Raw genomic sequence first — 7,848 nt, 5'->3', positions numbered from 1 at the left:
TCAGAACGGTAAACGCCTCCCCCTACAGCCACACCCGAGGGTTACAGCAAGTCACCTCGCTACTTGCCTCTTTCCCTACCCCCTCAGGCCCGAAGCCGCGGGGGCAGGATCCCCTCAGCTACCAACCCGGCGGTTGGGTCGGGGAAGGACGGGTCCAGGCTGCCCCGCGGCCGGCACGCCCGGTGGCCCCCAACGCCAGGCGCGTGTGACGTAGCTCTTGTCCGACACGGCGCGCGGAGGTGGTGGTGGTGGTGGTGTGAGGGGGGAGGGGGGAGGGGGGAAGGCGGCTGGGGCACGGCGCTTGGCGGCGGAGCTGGTCTTCGCCCTTTACCCGCGCTTAATAGCTGTTGAAAAAGTTTGTTTTCCTCGAGATACTGTTCACATATCTGTGGGTGTGCTTCAAGGGTTCCAACGAGCTGAAACAAACATACAACTCGCGCACACACACAGAGTGAGCGTGAATTCAAGGCAAGAAGAAAACTAACCTGGAAGCAACAGGTGGTCACAAATTTCTCAATAACAGAGACGGGTCGGTCGCTGGAATGCTGAGCCGAAGTGAAGACATGCCCCCTTTCTACCGTTTATGGGAAATCCGCTTCTCCATCCTCTCTTAATCTAACTCTATAAACCGTGAAACTGAGGCCTGGAGTTGAGAGGGGCGGGGGACGGGGGAGCAGCTAGAACTAGGGTCTGTATTAGCCTTACACTCTCAAGATTAGTTCAGGTAGCTCCCATTTTGATGTGCTATGGATTTAGATAATGTCCGTTTAAAGCAGACCTGCGCTAGTACTCAGTGTTCAAAATTAAACTTGGAAGACTGTTTTGTTTCATTTGAACACAAATTGTCGACAGAACACTACATCCCTTGACCTTGTGAATTTATGAACCCCATTTAAAACAAAGATGAAATTATTCTCTCATGCTATTGAAATCCTCCTTGACATCATGTCTGAATATTTATTTTCCTGCACCAAGTTCTCCTGAAGCTGTGCGCCCAGATGTGGTACCATAATTGGTGAACACATTTATGTTTAAACTCTTTTATCAAAGCAAACAAAGCTGTAATTAACTAAGTCCAAATTTCTATTAATAGCTGTATTTACTGAGAAACATTTCCCTAGGTATTCTATATCACCGAAGGAGGCCATCTAGTCCACCAAATAGAATAATTGAGTGCTGAATGCAGCTAGAATGAACCTGAAAAAAATAATTTTATCTAATTACCTCATTTACAGATAAGAAAACTGAGGCCCAGGTAGAAGAGACTTGTTCCAAGTCACACAGCAGTTTAGTGGCAGAACTAGAAAAAGAGCCCAGGCATCTGAACCTCAGTGCAGTGCTCCTTTCACCAAACCCCAAACATATCAGAATTAAATGATCTCTCAAGCAAATGGAGAAAGTTTTGGGAAGAAGTCACACATAGGGTATCTGTCTCGCAGGATTTAGACACAAGAAGGGGTGAGAAAAAAAATGAAACAACAACCCCAAAACATCCAAACACTAATGAGAGGAAAGCAAGGGATGGTAAGTGGCAAGAGGCAGAAGCAAATAGGAAACAGTGTGTTTTGCAAGTGTGAACATGTATGAGTCACTTCTGACCAAATGAAATTATTATAATCAGTTAGCAAGAAGGGTGAAAAATTCTGGCTCACATCCGCTTTTACAAAAACAGATGTTTGCCACATTAATCAGCTATTCCCTCAACCTCTGAATCTTATACATACCTACTATATAAATTTAAGTAATTATTATTATTAATATTATTACTGCTACTGACATAATTTTTGGATTCCTGAAGCCGAAACTATCTTTTCAGTAGTAGAGTATGTCATTCAAAAGCCTTTGTATTCACAGAAGCTAGGTTACAGCTGGCACATTCAATTGTGGAAATTTTACTTTTTATTATTTAATTACTGAGATATGTCACTTTGGGGCTGTGACATACCATTTAATTTGCTGTTATTCTCCAGGGTTTCAGCTTCATGCAAATTAATCTGAAAAACTAATCTGTGCTAATTTGTTAATAATTGTTTCCAACCTCCCTTGTAAGATACTTGTAATTTAGCAGTAGCTTTGTGTACTGAATGGTAATCAGGGAAACCTGGCAAAATTTAATTACTCCTGAATCCCCTTTCTGTTTGTCCTTTAAAATTATGCATATAATACACACATATGTGTAATACATTAAAATAGTCACATATGTTGATAAGTATATATACTTACAAATATTTAAATATATATACTAGAGAAAGCTGAGAATGAAAAACATAGTAGTAGGATTTATGAATATCACATCACAGATTTCAGAGGGCTTTCACATGTATTTTCTCATTTTCTTCAACTAGTGATACACTATTTGCCAGAAAACAAGACTAAATTCTTATGAGTACATAGCCATTGCTACATTTTGTTAACAGAGCCAGTTAAATTCCTAACTTGATAATAACTGTGAACAAAAACTTAATAAAAGTCAATAATTCATTCTGATGAATATTACATCATATTTGGTAAGTTTCATATTACTACTGGGAAATACTTGCAAAGAATCTCTGGCACAATTTCCATAATAATAATCATACCATACATTAGTATAGAAATTATACTATACAAGCTTTTCTGAGACATTATGGACTTGTCATTTCAAATATATCATCTCATAAACAGAATGTCTTGCTTTTTTTTCCTGTCTCTTTTACCTCATGTGCAAATCCTGCCAAATAGCAGGACAGGGTAAAACTGCTATTAGCACATTTTCCTATTCTATTAAGATATAAATGAAATCAGGAATCTAATTTAAACTGTGTAATCACACTTGATTCATATTTCCCATTTCCTTTTTTGTAAGACTCAAGTACCTCAAACAAGATAGACCTCTGATTTGTTATAAGCAGGAAATGTTACATTAAAATATGTCAGTTATAAAGTCCATTTCCTAAACATTTAACCCTGAAATTTAGAATTTCCAATAAAATGCAATTCTCCAGAATACAAACTCACAATGTGCTTCTGAGAATCTAAATAGAACACGTCATTAGTTGATCTTTTAACTCCTAAAATATCTATTCTTCATCTTTACAATATTAGCTAATAAAAGCAGTAGTAACAAAAGCACCTCACTCTTTTCTTTCCTATTTTCTTCACTGACCACCCCGTATAAATCAGGTACAGTTGATTACCTTAATTTGACTATAAATTTATAAGAAAGTGTGACTCACCTATGAATAAGCAGCAGGTTGTCACGTTCAGGATGGAATTCAAACACTGACTCTTAAAAGCAAGAAAGCTCACCAACGGGTCTGTATTCTGGGAAATTCCTCCCAAATCCAACCTACTCCCCTAAGCTACAGCCTTCATCAATCTACTGGTCATCGCTCTCCTTGACATCATATGCTGTACTGTAGTACCCAATCACATGGCAGGTGCGTGGGAGGGGATATGTAACAAGTACCTTACAAATCATCTCCCGCATCTGTGTGATGCCATGTGAGCTGCAAAGCATCTCTACATATATTATCTTATTTGAGCCCCACTGCAACGTTTTGAAAATGATTGAGAAGAGAGACTATTATATCCATCAGAAGATTAGAAAACTGAAGCTCAGGGGTTTAAATTATTTACCCAGTGCAGCACTACTAGCTAAATACAAGGGCTGATACGTAAGCTCAGATTGTCTAATTCCTGTCTTACTGTTCTACCACCCCTCAATTGGGAATATCAGTGACTTTTAGTGATGTTTTGCACTTTTTTATACAATAATTTCATTTTTATCTTCAGAGATTAATGTACAATTAATTTTATATCACGAGCACAAGATTTGACTTTCTGGACAATACACTATTGTGGCTCCAATCCTACCTCTCCAAATATTCTTTCCCTGTCCTCTCACTCCTATTCCTTCTCTTACTCTGACAAATATAAACTTTTATACACCTCCTTTATGATAATCTTTATTTCTTGAATTAAATTATTACTCAGTGCAAATGATCCCCAAATCCTACTTTGTATGCATATCCATCTCCACACTTCTTGTTATTGGCTCAAATAACTTGTCAAAACCAACCCCTCTGACAGACTTCTTGAGAATGGCTCTGTGGTTCTTTGTACAAAAATAGGAATACTCTGTCATATATATATATACATACATACATACATATAAAAGTTATCTGTATATGTGTATATGAAGTTACAGAACTTTTCATAATTAAAAAGAAATCTGCTAACAATAGTCTGGCTGAGTCAACTGATATTTAAATGAAATAGCCAAGGTATATCAAGAAAGCCAAGGGAGGAAAAAGGATTCAAATTGATGGTGTTTATTTTCAAACAGGTAAAAGTATTGGATGTACTGATTAAAGGTCACTGATGAACTTGTAGCAGTTGAAGTGGAATCTAAATTGCCATCACTAGTAATAAAATAATAGTAACCACAATTATTCAGCACTTACTCCATGACAGGAACTGCACTATCATTATTTCTAAAATAAAGGTATATATTATAACATATATACAAAAAAAAGCACATATTAGTGTACAGCTCAGTGAATTCTCCCAAATTGAATCCACCTTTATAACCACACCAAGATCAAGAGGCAGAACATTACCTACACTAAGCACGTTTTAAAATATAGTATTTCATTTTACAACAATTTAATGAGGTAGCTATTCCTATTTTTTATATGAGAAAACTAGCTCAGAGATGTAACATATTCAAGATTACCCAGCTTGTAAATTTTACAGAGAATTTTGGGCTAGTTCTCTGCCTGCAAAGTTTATGCAACACATTGACATTTTAAAAGTTCAACACTGATATAAAGACTATATAGGTAATATAGGACTGAACTTTGAGTAACCAATAGAGCTGAGGGAAGATTTAAGGGGAAGAGATGATCCTTCAGGATAGTTGCAGACTGAGGATAAGGAGCTAGTGGAAAGGGAAGATCAAAAATACAATAAAGAAAAAAGTTAGGTTGCTAAAGAGTTGGGAGATAATGGGTTATGCAAGAAAAACAGGAACACATTATTTTAAAACAGAAGAAAGGGAGAATGAACATATGGGGAAATACTGAGGTGGAATGGTGGTCATAGAGGCAAATAAGTCCATCTATACTGAGAAGTCCATCTATATGGGGTAAGGTAGAGTTTTAAGTATCATTTCAGGTAAAACCCATTCTTCAATTAAAGCAAGATGGCAGAAGAAAGCTAATAATCAACTGACACTTACTGAACACTTAAAATATTACAGGCACTGCTCTAATTTACATATTTTGGCTTATACAATCCAATAAACAACACTGCAATGTAGGAACTAATGATCTTTTCATTGTACAGATCAAGAAACTGAGGTTAAGGTATCCAGTTTAAGCTCACATAAATAAGGTGAAAAGTGGTGGATTCAGAATTTCAACTCAAGCCATCTGGTTCCAAATTCCTTGCACTTAGACAGATATGGAAGTGTTCGTTCACAAGAGAATGAGAGTGTCAAAACACAATAGATGAGCTATAACACAGACGGGCAGGTGAGGCTGGATGAGATGCATAGGCATAAGTAGGACTGAATTCAATGGGATTAAAATCATGGAAGAGAGAGGATGATGCCTTATGTGAAAATTCTGATGTACTGGAAAGTGGCTTTGGAGTCAGGCACTGAAACCTGAAATGAAGTCTCAGTTTAGCACTTACTATATATGTACTAGTAAGCATAGGGAATGTGTAAATTATCCCAGTGAGAACCATTCTGCAGAAAGCCTACGTGCTACTAATTCTAGAAATTATTTACACTTATATGACTAAGTGTAAAATGTTTCATATTTTGAAATCAAGAGCATTAACTTGAGCTATATCTCCCACTTTCCCACTATATCCCCCTAACACCCTTGGTTTGTAAATTCTTCGTCAAAGTTTGCAGTACACGTTTAGGCAGTGGGAATCTCAGTACATAACATTATGTGAGGGGCATGGAAAACACACATCATCCCTCACAGTGGGTAATATTTTCATTCCCTCCTTTGAGCTTAATGCCCAATCTGAAGTTTCAGAAGAGGACAGATTAAACCTCTTTTGTGTTCATTAATAACTTACCGGTAGTTTATCAATTCCCTAGCCAAGAGATTGAGGCAGAGGACGTTAAGGTTTTAGTATGACAAGGGGAAAAGATATCAGGAAAAGATACAGAACTTCAGATGCTACATGGACAGAAAGGTGGAAAGTTGGGTTTAAGACAGACTAGTCCTAGTTCACAATTTGGTCAAAGGGCCAGTACTATGTCTCAGCTTTGCAGTCTATCAGTTTTTGCTCTCTCAAATCTCAGCACAATTCCTTCAAAAGAAAGCTTGGTGTTTGTTCAGACTTTTTTCTGAGTAAATCTCTTCTACAAGCAAACAAATCAAATAGATTCCTCCTCAAAGAATACACTGCAAAAAAATTAAAGGAGAGGGGCTAATGTCAAAATAGCAAATCCCAAAAATATCTGGAAGGTGGTACATACAGCTTTGCTGAACACTTACTGTACTTTGCCAGTCTAAATCCCGCAAAAATACTCTCCCATCCATTTGTAAAGAAAGTTCCCAAGTTTCTTAGTGACTGAATGCCATGGGAAAATAGTATACTTATTTAAAGTAGTGACACGTAAGGGAAAACTGGGTGCATTCTCAATATTCCTTGTTCACCAAGGAAATGTCTTGATATCCATAATAACTTCAGAAACCATAAGTGTGTGTACATGGGGACAATGGATCATTTTTAGAATGTCAATAATAATACTTTTGTCTATCCAAAATGCCAAATGATTTCTGACTAAGACTGTGAATTATCTGTTTCTACACTATACAAAATAGTGATTTGTCTCTCCAAATAAGATGCTTCAAAAAACATTGACACAGTGCACTGATCCTGGATGGACAGATTTAAAATCCTTCATTGCACTATTTTTTTTCCTAGGTGGGTTATAAATGGAAGTTTAACTGTGCTGATTTAGACTACATTCAAAATAACTGCATTATCTTGGGGGAAAGAAATACTAGGGACCTTATATCCACTTGCCTCTGGAACTGACAAATGAATCTTCTCAAGCTTCATATGATCTACATTATTTCTCTGGTCTGAGTTTCTCAGTTTTTTTCCCTTTACCTAAAAATCTAACAGTCTTATTCCTGCTGTATTGCTTAATTGTCTTGAGCAAGTCATTTAAAGTTTCTGAGCCTCAGATTGTTCCATCTGTAAAATGGGGCCAGCAGCACCTCAAAGTTCTGCTTGAAGACCAAATAAGATAATTTTTGAGAAAGTGTTTTGTATAGTAAATGTAAGATAAACTATTATTTCATAGAAGTAGTACCTAAGTGATGGATAAGACTTTTTTTATTGTTGTTCTTTAAAACTGGTTGCCCATTCTTGCTTAACAGCATTAGAAAGGGGGAAAAAAAAAAGAAAACCTCATCTTTCATGTCAAAAAAACGAGCAAGGCAGAATGGCCTCTAATATTTTTTTTTCCATCTCTGTACAAAGAGGTAACTGAACAAGGACATTTAGAAAGGAGTGCTCAACACTGAATCTTCTCTCTCATGTACAAGCCCCTAATGAGCCTCATTAGGGAAAAGAGACACACACAGATAAGAGCAGATTGCTCATCATGGTCTGGTTTTTATACTGACCACCTGGTCTATGGTTTTTATAATAATTTAACATTTTGCCATAGCCGTACTTGGCAGAAAAATACTGGCTTTCCTAGAGGGCCTGACAATTTAACTGGCTACAGTGTGGCAATAGGGCAGCCTCAATTACAATCCATTTCAATTTTATATTGAGAAAAAGGATGTAGTGGAGGAAGGAATAGAAAGACTAGAAATGAGCATA

Source organism: Camelus ferus, chromosome X (assembly GCF_009834535.1).
Source record: "Camelus ferus isolate YT-003-E chromosome X, BCGSAC_Cfer_1.0, whole genome shotgun sequence".
Classification (NCBI taxonomy): domain Eukaryota; kingdom Metazoa; phylum Chordata; class Mammalia; order Artiodactyla; family Camelidae; genus Camelus; species Camelus ferus.
The sequence above is the reverse complement of the archived record's forward strand: the minus strand, read 5'-3'. Positions refer to the sequence as shown.